This window comes from Vigna unguiculata, chromosome 6 (assembly GCF_037176805.1).
Source record: "Vigna unguiculata cultivar grain cowpea cultivar isolate G323 ecotype 2 chromosome 6, ASM3717680v1, whole genome shotgun sequence".
In the NCBI taxonomy this organism is placed as follows: Eukaryota; Viridiplantae; Streptophyta; class Magnoliopsida; order Fabales; family Fabaceae; genus Vigna; species Vigna unguiculata.
This window is the reverse complement of record NC_140797.1, coordinates 26,763,338-26,775,829: the sequence shown is the minus strand read 5'-3', so window position 1 is coordinate 26,775,829 and position 12,492 is coordinate 26,763,338. Positions and strand designations below refer to the sequence as shown.

The 12,492-nt window shown below is 34.7% G+C and overlaps 1 long non-coding RNA gene and 1 pseudogene across 2 annotated transcripts; one reads left to right on the top strand and one right to left on the bottom strand.

Annotated features, from left to right (window-relative positions):
* Nucleotides 1-3,996: 3,996 nt before the first annotated feature.
* On the bottom strand, nucleotides 3,997-8,458 carry LOC146885699 (uncharacterized; annotated as a pseudogene). The gene is made up of 2 exons (XR_014995639.1): nucleotides 4,235-8,458; nucleotides 3,997-4,152 (listed from the first exon to the last, which is right to left on the bottom strand). The product of XR_014995639.1 is annotated as an uncharacterized LOC146885699 (transcript).
* Nucleotides 8,459-8,521: 63 nt separating this feature from the next.
* Nucleotides 8,522-10,107, top strand: LOC114187587 (uncharacterized). The gene is made up of 3 exons (XR_003605285.2): nucleotides 8,522-8,685; nucleotides 8,775-8,836; nucleotides 9,971-10,107. It is a non-coding gene; the product is annotated as an uncharacterized LOC114187587 (long non-coding RNA).
* The last annotated feature ends 2,385 nt before the right edge of the window (nucleotides 10,108-12,492 follow it).

Here is a 12,492-nt window from a genome sequence, read left to right as displayed (position 1 = left end):
AAGCACACAAAAGATTTATACTGGTTCGATTCCTTAGAATCTACATCTACTTTCCCCTAGCAAACCACAGCTAGAGATTTTCACTATATCTCAAGAATTACAAGATTTACATATACACTTGGTAAATCTAAACTCTAAGATAAAAAGATCACACAAGCAAGGTTATACCACACACTTGCTTCAACAAACAAAAACAACAAGGCTATCACACACACTTGCTTTAACAACTAAAAACAACAAGTTTATCACACACACACACACACACACACACACTTGTTTTAACCAAAAAATAGTAAAACATAGAGTTTCAAAGTATACTTAGAACACAACCTAAAAATTAGATTGAATACACCTTTTCCAAGTCTGAATTTTCTTCTTCTTGGCAAGCCAATTTGATGTTTCTTGATGAAATTCTCAAGTGGATCTTCCAAGATTGCTCCAAGTCTAGTGTCAACAAGTAGACGCTAGGGGCCTCACTTGCAATTTCTTAGGTTTTGAGTTAGCGGCTCTTTATTACGCGTTATCCTTTATATAGGCTACCTGAGCCGTCATGTGTGTTATGTTGTCTGGTTAGCCATCCGTTTACTCTATTTTATACTTGGACTATGTGTAGGCGGGTTAGACCGAGTAGTTGTTTGGGTATGCCTAGGTATAGTACAAGTTATTTTTTATCAATTGATTTTAAAAAATCTCCATTTATTTGTAAATGGTCATTGAATAATATTTAAATGAGTTATTTAGACTTTGTTTGAAATTTATAAATGTTATGCATTATATTTTTATTTGAATTTATAGTTAAAATTTGTTATTAAATATTAAAATTTTCTTTTTGTAAATACCCACGGATACCCGTGGATATCCATGGATTTTAAGAAAATATACTGGTATGTATATAACGGATACCCGTACGAATATGGATACCGGTATATGACAGATATTTATCCAATGGATAGGGTACGGAGGAGCTACTACCCGTGTCATTGACATCCATACTCTATACTTTTTTAATCTTGATTAGTTTCATATGTTTGTTTTATTTATTACTTTGTGAGTTGAACAAACCATTGACTATTTTTTATTAATTATCTATTCACCTCTTTACCTAATTTTTAAACAACTTATATTACTATTATTATTATACAGAAAGAATAATTAAGTGAATAGAATAGAATAGAAAAAAAATTGTAACTGTTTTATTAAATTTTAAAAAATATTATATTTCTATAAATAAAAAATAGTTACCGTACATATTGAATTTGAATAACATGTAAAAACAACTTTTAAGTTTGGCATTTGCATATATTTATGTGAGAAGATAGGCTAAGCAATATTATCTGAAAGAAACGTTACTTATATTATTATTAGGTTAAATCATTCCATAGGTCCTCAAATTTGTAGCGAATTCTTAAGTAGGTCCCCCAATTTTCATTTGTCTCAATTGGGTCCCTAATTTTGAAAAACTGCAACAATTCAGCCATAACCGTTAAAGTTGCGTAAACGGCGTTTTTAGATGATGAAGTGGACAAGTAAAACGGATACGTGTCAGTGGTATTTAAAATTTACTGTAGCCTACGTGTCAAATGTCAAATAAATCCAATGAAACCCTAAATGGATTCATCTTCCCCTCAACATCTTCTCCACTGAAGTCGTCTTCTTCATTGGATACATACCTGGTGCATTTCTTTCTTCATCCTCAAATGTCGTTTTGCCATTCTTATTCCTCTTGCACTTGTAATGGTTGGGGGAAGAAGAACCCTAGTTTATCTTCACGTGGTGTTGGAGGATCAAGGAGTTTGGGTTCACACCGCTTTGCTACTGTGGAGAGAAATCAGTTTTACGAACTGCGAAAATAGTAAAGAACAGGGGAAAACAATTTTGGGGTTGTTCAAAATATAAGGTGAGAGAGGTTGAAGGTATTTTTTTGTGTTTTTGAATGGTATATTGGATAACTGTTTCTGTAATTTTGTCGCAGAGTGGAAATGAAGATGGTGGATGCAATTACTTTAAATGGTGGACTGAAGATACAAATGAAGAGATTGGTAACAGTGAGAATTGCGAAGGAAGGGGTGAAATTTTGGTGAAGACTGAAGAAAGTGATGGTGATAGGAAAACGATTACTAACTTGGAGAAATAAGTTGCCATATTTGAGAAATGGATGAAGGTGTTGATTGGGATGGTTATCTTTGTTTCTGTGGTTAATGTAATAGTGCTGTCAGTGCTGATAAAGAATGCGTGATTAGTTGTTGTAGTGTCCCTTAGTGGTTATAACTTGGTATCTTATTTGGAATGGTTATTTCCAGTACTGTATTTATGTTTGAGTATGAATGAAATTGGAAGCTATTTCGATTTATTGTTTTAAGTGTATCCACATATGGTAATTTTAAATCTGATTGTACATACAGTGAATGAAAAGCATGAGACTTGTAATTGATAATAGATTCCATATCAAGAGGTAATTCATAATAGATTCCATATGAAGAGGTCCTGAATTAACACAAAGTACATCAAAAAAGTGGTCATCCCACTGAGTAGCAATATTAAATTACATAACAAAAGTGGTCCACCGACTGAGTAGTAATATTAAAAGATGTGTTCATGGAAGTAAAGAAATTCAAAAGTTTCAAAAGGACCTTAAAGGTTCACAGCTGTTACAAAACAAGATCACAAAAAAAACAAGACATGCAGCTTCATGCCATTCAACCCCTTCTAGCATCCAGTTTCACTCTGGCATTTGATGCACCTCGTGATGGTTGGTGTGATGGTTGTGGTGGAGGTGGCTGCTGAGATGGTTGAGGTGGAGGTGGCTGCTGGTATGCTTGAGGTGGAGGTGGCTGCTGGGTTGCTTGTGGTGCTATTAGCTGCTGGGTTGCTTGTGTTGGAGTTGGCTGCTGGGATGCTTGTGGTGGAGTTGGCTGCTGGGACGGTTGAGGTGGAGGTGGCTGCTGGGATGCTTGAGATGAAGGTGGTTGCTGGGTTGGTTGAGGTGGAGGCTGGGATCCTTCACCTGGACGACGTTGTTGGGCTTCCCTTAATTCAGCCATATGAATTTCAATAGCTTTCAGACAAGCCCTTCTGTTGTGCCCAATTTGCTTACAGAGACGACAAGTTTTACGTAAACCACCTTTTCTCAGTCTTGTCTCATCTCTTCTTATCTCCCATTGCTCCAATCTTCTTTCTTTCTTCGGTTTGCCTGGTAAAATTCTCTTCGAGGGGGGCAAAACATCAGGGTATGGAGTTTTCTCCCACAAACTCTGGCCATTGATGGGAAATATAATGGAAGTGTATATCTCTTCATAAGTGGACTTCCTAAAGACTGCTGGGATGAAGTCTTCTCCATTGAGGTTTAGAAACTGCATTGCAGATAGTGAATGACAGCAGGGTATACCAGTTATACTCCATTTCCTGCATGTGCAGGATTGTTGATCTATATTGATAACAAACCTCTCCCCTAACTGCGAGACGTGCCTAACTTCAAATAATTTCTCTGCTGACCAGCTGCAAGAACACACAGAACACCAATAATTAGACATCTTTCATTTTTTCAAGGTAAACAAAGTTCAATCCTTACCTAGGAATCCAATACTTTGTTAATTGTGACTCCTTTTCAAATCTACTCATAATTCTGGGACAAATGGATCTTGATATTGATTGTATCTTCATTCTGTTTTTTGCCCACCTTCTCATCAAGTATACCCGAATATCCTCCAACATGCTTATCACAGGCTTAGTCCTTGTATGCAGCAATACACTATTGAAGGCCTCAGACATATTGTTAACCAAAGTATCAGATTGAGCCTTTGTGGTAAATCTGGATCTCGACCAATATCTAAGTACAACAGAAATATTCCAATTATGATAGCATACAATCCCATTTGGTTGGATATAAAATCACTGACCATTGAAAACAATGCATTGAAAATTGTATTACCTGGGTGGGATTGCAATTAGATGCTTAAATGCATCTTCATTCACATCTTTTATATTCCTCATCTCCCTTTCCTATGCTTGTAGGTGTGTGGCTGCAGCTGCTCTCCACATAAGACGTCTCAGACTTTTGGCTGGAAATTTCTTTCTGAAATTGGCATACAAGTGCCTTACACAGAAACGTTGATCAACTCCAGGCAGAAGTTCTTGTATGGCTGGTAGCAGCCCCTGACAATATCATATATATAAGAATAGGTTAAAAATTTTCATATCAAAAATAAGTGGGAATTGAACTTGCATTTGAATGTACCTTTTGCTGATCAGATATAAATGTGTAGGATGTACACACTGTAGGTCCACCCAGGTCCTCAATAAGCAGCTCTAAAAACCACGACCAGGAATCCTTGTTCTCAACCTCCACTACTACATATGCAATAGGCAGCATTTAGTCATTAGCATCTCGACCAATGGCTGTTAACAGCTCTCCTCCGTATTTCCCTTTCAAGAAAGCCCCATCCAATCCAATTATAGGTCTGCATGAAATGAAATTGTCTTTGCATGCTTTCAAACATGCGTAAAACCTCTTGAATATTGTCTCCCCTTCATTCTCCTCCACATTAACTTTCACTGCTGATCCTGGATTTCTTACTAGAAGCTCATGCGCGTAATCATATATCCTTTTGTATTGTTCTTTAAAGGACCCTTCAACATTTTGTGCTGCAATGGCTTTGGCCCTATAAGCCATACACTTTGAGATACCAACATTCCATTTTCTACTAATTTTTTCCCGGATTTCAATTCCTTTTACTCTTGGATTTTCCCTAACAGTTTTTTCCAGTTTCTTACTCAACCACTTTGAACTAAGTACACATAGGTTGAATTCCCTACTGCATGTGTGGTTATCTACAATTTTACGCAACTGCTAGGTTTTAATAGCTTTAATGTAACCACAATAAGCTGTCCATGGGCATTTTCCTTTTCCACCTATACATCTCAACCTCACTCGTCTTTTGTCATTCTTAACAAACTTTATGTTTCTCCCATTTTCAAGTGCATAGCATTTGATAGCTTCTAAAAGTTCCTCCTTTTCAGTGAAATAGGTCCCCACTTCCCATTTATAATCAGTCATTGCCTTGGGCATTGTAAAAGTCCTAAAATTTCCATACCCCTCGTCATCACTATCTACTACATCACTCATATATTCATCAAATATCCATTCATTGTCCGACAACCCCCTAACATCATCCTCCACGTCAGTGTCATAGCTTTGGTTCACTTGTGGCCCACATGCAGTTGATTGTCCACGGGGACCAGATTCAACTTCAACTTCTACATTACCAGACCACTCCTTATGACGTAGTTCGTCATCAATATCACAATCAATATTAACATCAAGTAGGTTGTCAGCACTCTCATCCATGCTATCATCTGGTCCAGACTCAGTCCAACTGTGAACATCACCATCTTCTTCTATCTTAGTATGCCCCACATCTTCTGCAACTTCTTTAGTAACTTCAACATCCCTTAAATCCTCCCTCATCTCACCTGCAGGTTGAGGTTCACAATTGACTTCAACATCCCTTAACTCACCATCACCTTGAACTTCACAGTCAACTCCATCCTCCCTCATCTCAGCATCACCTTCAACTTCACATTGCACTCCATCATCCCTGATCTCACCATCACCTTCAACTTCATACTGCACTCCATCATCCCTGATCTCATCTTCACCTTCAGCTTCACACTCTAAACCGTCACTTAAAACACCACCAATATCAGCCTCAGTTCCCACTTCCCTTATCTCAACATCACATTCACCTTCACATCCAATATCATCTACTGCAACAGGAACACTCTGATTCTCAGCCTGAGGTTCACCCTCCTCCTGTGTCTCAGGTTCATCCGGATAATACTCCAACATTTCAATGACTTGGGGTTCAGACAATGAGTGTTCCACAAATAACACTTCACCATTCAGTCTTGCGATATTAACCATATGCAACACACCACTATCATCACACAGAAGCTGCAGTTTGTCATCCAATACTGAAGAACCTCCAACTGAGAACCACAACTTATTTTCTCCAACATACCCCATCCCTTTTATCACGTTTAAAACAACAAAATAGCTCCACATGTCTGGGTCGAACGATAACCTAGTAGTTTCCCCATATTCGTACCGCAACTTCCCATCACTTATGAATTTACCTCCATGGTGAAAAACCACCTCAAATTCCTCGTCCATCACGCAAACACGTATAGAAATAGATACATAAACCTATACATTAATCACATACCGACAAAAAAAAATATGAAACATATATTAAATACAGAACACACCGAAAAAGACACTACAACGGCACTTTAAACATGGGGACCACAACGCAAAACCATTTACACATAGTGGGCCAAAAAATGTATATTTAAACACCGACAAACAACAATCAATACTCCGGTTCCCCACACAAGAAACATCAGAACATGCACCGAAAAAATGATTCCCAAATTCAGAAAACCCATACAGAGAAACTCACCTTCTACGCTTCTATTTATACCAAATCGCGATTCAGATGATGGAAAACCACTAAGCAACTCGATTCCAGCACCTTCTGCCCCTTCTATTCTCTTCAGATTGTTTCGCTTCCCTTCACGCAAGAACCCTAGGTCGCTGCTTTTCCCCCAAATCTCTTTCAGAACAAACACCTCTGGTATTCTTGAGCATTTGTATTATTAATTTTTAAAATATAATTTTTAAAACTTAATTAGTAATTAATTGTGATCGAGCCACGTCAGTAAAAAACAACACCTCGACAATCCCATTCACTGTTTATTTACGAGTCTTTGACGGCCGTTAACGGTTATGGCTGAATTGTTGCAGTTTTTCAAAATTAGGGACACAATTGAGACAAATGAAAATTGGGAGACCTACTTGAGAATTCGCTACAAATTTGGAAACCTATGGAATGATTTAACCTTATTATTATTATTATTCAATTTTTGTAAAAGTAAATTTAAATTTAACCCAATGTTGAAATATATTATCTTGGTAAAAAAGCTAGTAATATTCAATTAAAAAATAACTCTCAACTTATACATATTAATCACTTCTAAACAATTAAACTTAGTGTATTATTTTAAAATTAAAAATAAATGTCAAATCTTCAAAATGACTTCCATAAGTTTAACATGTAAATCTCTATGAGCACCAATCCATCTCATCTCAAGCATCTTCAAAATAACTAGTATAGGCCTTGTTTTTTATTTTTCCCAATCTTGTTTGAATTTAAAACAACTTCAAAATAGAAAAATCATTAATGTCATTGATTATAAAAATGATAAATGAATTACTTGTCATTTTGATATGCTAATGGGTTGTGTGTATATAAGCTATGTTGAAACTAACACAACTATAATCACGTGAATAATTCACTATTTAGTACATATACTAAAATATTTACAACACAATCAATTATGTTTAAATATTAGTTATACAATTAACATCTTAACTTTTTCGGTGTGATTACTTTTATTCTTAATCGTATTTTATAAATAAATAATTAAAATTTAATATCAAAATAATAAGTAAAATTAATTAACGTAAATTTTAATATTAAGTAAAATAATTTTTTTGTATATATTATTATTTAAAGGCTTAATTAATGTTTCGGTCTCCTAGTTTGTTGGTTTGATTCAAGTTGGTTCCCTTATTATTTGTTGGTTCAATTTGGTTTTCTAATTCTTTAAAAATGTTTGATTTGGTCCCTGCATTAAGTTAAGTTGACGTTATACCGTCTTTGTACATGTCATTTTGTGGAATTTTCAATTTTATTTTTAATTTTGTTTTTAATTTTTTAATTTTTTTAATTTTTTAAAAATTAAACTGCCACATGTCACTTTATGGTTGTGACACATGTTAATTTGAGAATTTTTTTATCTTTTATTTTAAAAAATATATACTACCATGTGGCATGTCATTGTACCACGTGTGAAGCTAATATTGGTTATTTTCAATTTAGTCCCTTTATTTGAAATTTTGATTCAACTTAGTCTCCTAAATTTTTAAAATGATTCAATTTTGTCCTCTCTAATTTGAAACCAAATTAATAATTAAGTTTAATTATAACTTTTATAGTCATGTTAAAATAATTTTTATCATTTAAAAACAAGTTTAATTACTTCCTAAATACTCATGCTATTTTATTTCTTATATTTTTTGATTTATAATTTTTTATACTTGAAATTTTATACACATGTAAAAAAAATAATAATTTGAATAGTTAGGTGGAATAATTTGATATATAAATATATTAAAAATTATTTTAGCACGGAGAACTTGCTTTGGAGGTCATTGGTAGCCTAATCAACTCATACTCTTCCAAAGCTGATTGAAGGTTTTGTGGTCCCCATTCCTCCATGCATTTTCCTAACACAGTTGCATCTAATATGGACATGTTTGTGCTTCTAACACAGTGAGGAGTGGTGGGGTGAGCTGCATCACCTACCAATACCACTCTCTCCCAAAACATCTTCTCCAAGGGATCACTATCATATATGAAATTCAAGAAAGGTTCCCTTGTTTCTTTTATCACCTTTACCATTTCAGGAATCAAAACCTTTTCTGCTTCTTCATGCATCTTCTAGATCATCTCACTATTTACCTTCATTGTCACAGATGTCCCATGAAAAAGTGCCAACCAATGGAAGCATGAAGAATGACAGAAAAATCATTTCAGGATTATTAGCAATCAGGTTTTTAATATTGTAAGTAAAAGGATGAGCAACAAATTTACCTTCACTTCAGGCTCAGGCTGATTCACATGCCAAACCCAATTGAGTGTTTTTCTATGCAGCTCATACAGGATAGTGTGTGAACCTGAGGCCAAGTCAAAGTACAACATTTTCCTAAATCAGGGTATGCCTTTCTGATACCAGCCATTTTTTCTGAATTCTCAATTTTTGAAAAATCAAGAACCCCTCTCCATGCACAATAAAGAAAAAATAAAGGAGAAAAAAATAGACACGGAAAATTTAACATGGTTCGGCGTACAATGTGTATGTCTACGTTCATGACTACACTAGGAAGTATTTTTATTTCTAGTGTATCTCAAGCTTTACATAGGGTCTCTTATATAGTAAAATAGAGAACCACATCTCACAATTCTAAGTGATGTGATACTAAATCAAGCACCATAATACTAACAATTTTCCCACTTGGGGTTTGATTTACATTACCACCTAGTGTAGTGTCTTCATCATCAATTTTCTTGAAGGCCAGTTGAGGCAATGCAAAACCTCAACTTAGTTGTTGTGACAGTCTTGGTCAACATATCAGCTAGATTATGTACACCAGGAATGCTTCGAAGGACTCATCCTTGAGAGAAAGATTGTCAGGAATCCAAGTGTGAGTCTAAATCCCACATTGGCTATAAATGAGAAAGTAGAGCACTATATAAGGATAAAGACCCATAAATCCATTGCCTTAAGGTTTTGGGTTGAGAGTGGTGTCAATGCCTTATGTGGTTGGACTCAAGTCTCATTGGCTCGTGGTTGGGAATGCTTCTACTGGAGGGGGAGTGTACCAATGTATGGTTAGACTCAGTCTCATTGGTGTTTGTTCTTCCCAATAAAATCTCCTATGTAATCCTAACATAGCCTGAATATCTTTAAAAGATAAAAGATCTTATTAATGGACCTTTTCCAGATTAGATGTGTTATTCATATTACAACTCGTACAGCAATTATTCATACACAATTATGTCCATCTCTCTCCCTCGTACAATTTATTATATCTCATTCTTCTTTCTCTTTTTCTTCTTTTACTTGTGTTAGATTTTTTTTCTTACTGGGACTGGAACAATTGACCACATCTGTTGTCTGAGTTGCTCATATAATAAACCTGAGACTGCCTCTAACATAAAACCTTAAGATTCAGTGTTTTTGGGTCTTCTTTTTTTCATAAGTTGTAAATTTGTGCATTAAATTTATTGTACAAATATCGTTTACATTTCCATATTGAGGGATAAGAATTTTGAAATACAAATGACAGGCAAAAGTCTTATCCCACTGGGTTGAAATACAAACCTCGGTTTAAAGTCAGGGAGATATTTCTGACGGATGGAAGAGAGACAACCATTTGCTGCAACAAACAAATCCCCTTGTATCTCTACAACCTCACTAGTTTATAGAACCTTGGCCTTTACTATGACAGAACCCTTATCATATAGAAGATGGAAAGAGAGAAAAAGATGACCCCACAACAATATATTTGATGGCAGAGCATTGTACAGAAGGCCATGAAGGTCTGCCCAATGCGCTGCTCTGAAATTCAAACTCTCATCCCTTGTCAATGTATTGTGAACCTTCCTCTCACTATCAGTTACACAGTTCTACTCAGGCAAAAAAGAAAATCATAACGGTATCTTTTTCTATTCTGCATATAAAATAAAATAAAAAATAGGGTTAAATACTTTTTTAATCCTGAAATCGGACAACAAAATTAAAATTTTTCTTTGATTCCTAAACTTAAAAAATGAATAGAGATAATTTCAATTAGGTTAAATTTAGTTGATATATTTTTGTTTTCAAGTTGATATTGAAACGGAATTGTATCAAATGATATAAATAACTCAGATATTAATATAAAACGTGTTTATCTCGTCGATTATTCATTTTTAAAGTTTGAAAACCATAATATTTCAAAGTTTGAGATATAGAAAAATTTCAATTTTATGTCAAAATTTATGAAATATAAGTTGAAAATTTGACAAAGGACTAATAGAAGTGATGAAAGACCTGAACAATGGTTAGAGGCAGAGTGGTGTTGTGTAGGAGTTGTTGTTGTGAGTGTGGAAGCCATGATTGAATGATTTGTTTGGAGAAAGAGTTGAGTCCAAGACCAGAACCAGTGAGTGGGGCTTCCGGTTGGACGTAAAGGTGTTTTCTCAAGCACAAGGACATTCCAACCAGCTAAGGTAAGAGCATGTGCACATGATATACCTGCTATGCTTCCTCCCACTATCACTGCCTTTCCTCTTTCTCCTTCTTCACCAGCCATTTTTCTGGACTACTCTCTCTCTCTTCTTCCACCACCAAATTAATATCACTCACATCATGAATAATATATGCTCCATAACACTCAAACGCACTTTCTTTCTGCACCTCCAATATTTTCTTCCTGCACCCTCATGAATTCTTGCATTCTAAATTGTCTAATCTCAAATGTAAATTTTACTTCCGGAATATATAATTTGGACTGTATTTTTTTTTTATCCTAAAGAAAATACAACCTTTTATGCAATGTCTACAATATTATTGTACAATAGAATCATCAATTACAACCTTTTATTCAAACCTCGTTTATTTGTCTGAATATTTCCAATGTCTTCATATGGTTCAGGGACTTTATTTTTCAGCGTCAAATTAAGAGAGATTAGATTGTTTCGTCAAAAGTTAAATGAGATTCAGTGTAATAAAACTGTGTGTCATTTAGACTTTATTATTCAATCAAAAGCAAATCCACCTACATTAAATTAAATTAATACTAATTTCTGAAGCTAACTTCCATTCTAAAATCGAAAGTATCTTAAAAATCTTAGTCTGTAATGAAACTCTCTCCAGCTTACCGTAAGTAAGCCAAGACTTTTAAGTTTATCATTCTTGTTTCAAGCTCGATAAATTTCTTCCTGCACCCCATAAATTATAATATTTAAGATTATGCAATTCAATATATAAACTGAAATTTATCTTTTTTCCTACTGCTATAGCTGTAGCCAAACATATACGATGGCATGTATATTTCATCAAATTACGTCAGTATTGTGTCTTTGTGGATCTATCATTTTTCTTCTCGCGTTTTTGAATCTTTGGACCTTACCCCACATTAATGGCATGTGTTTGTTTAGATGCATGCTTCCTTCTCAGCAATGGTTGTATCCGTTCGTTACATAAATTACGATATTGATCTTCCAAAAATTTTGTCATCAAATTAGTCCCTTACATTTTTGTATTAAGTGTGTTATAGTGTCAGATTTTGAAATGCAGAGTAATTCAATTGAAGCAATGAAATTCCAGCCAACAGTGAAATTACATTGTTCTCTTCAAATGCTTTATCTCAACACAGTTTTAGTGATTCTTTTAGTCACCATTGTCATCCTATATAAAGACCAATGTGGTAATATAGTATCTATGGGACTAATTTGACCAATTGAATCCTTCATGGAATAATTTAGTGACAATCTTTGGAGGACAACTATAATGATTTAAATTTTGTCGGTCTAATCTGATTTGGTGGCCACAGTTTATAAAGAACTGATGTGGTGACATGTGTCACTTTGGAATATCAAATTGAAGGTTTTCTCAAATATAATATATTAACTCCAGAAAAATCAATGGTATTTACAACAAAAGGTAAAAATAAGGTCATGAAACCAAACAAGTTGACCAATAAGTTAGTCTACAAAATTAGCAATCCTCAGAATTTTTTTACCATTTTCATGCAACCTGATTTTGTACAATAGGGTTCGAAGAAACTGGGTGAATGAGTTCCACCTTATAGAATGTGAGGCCTTT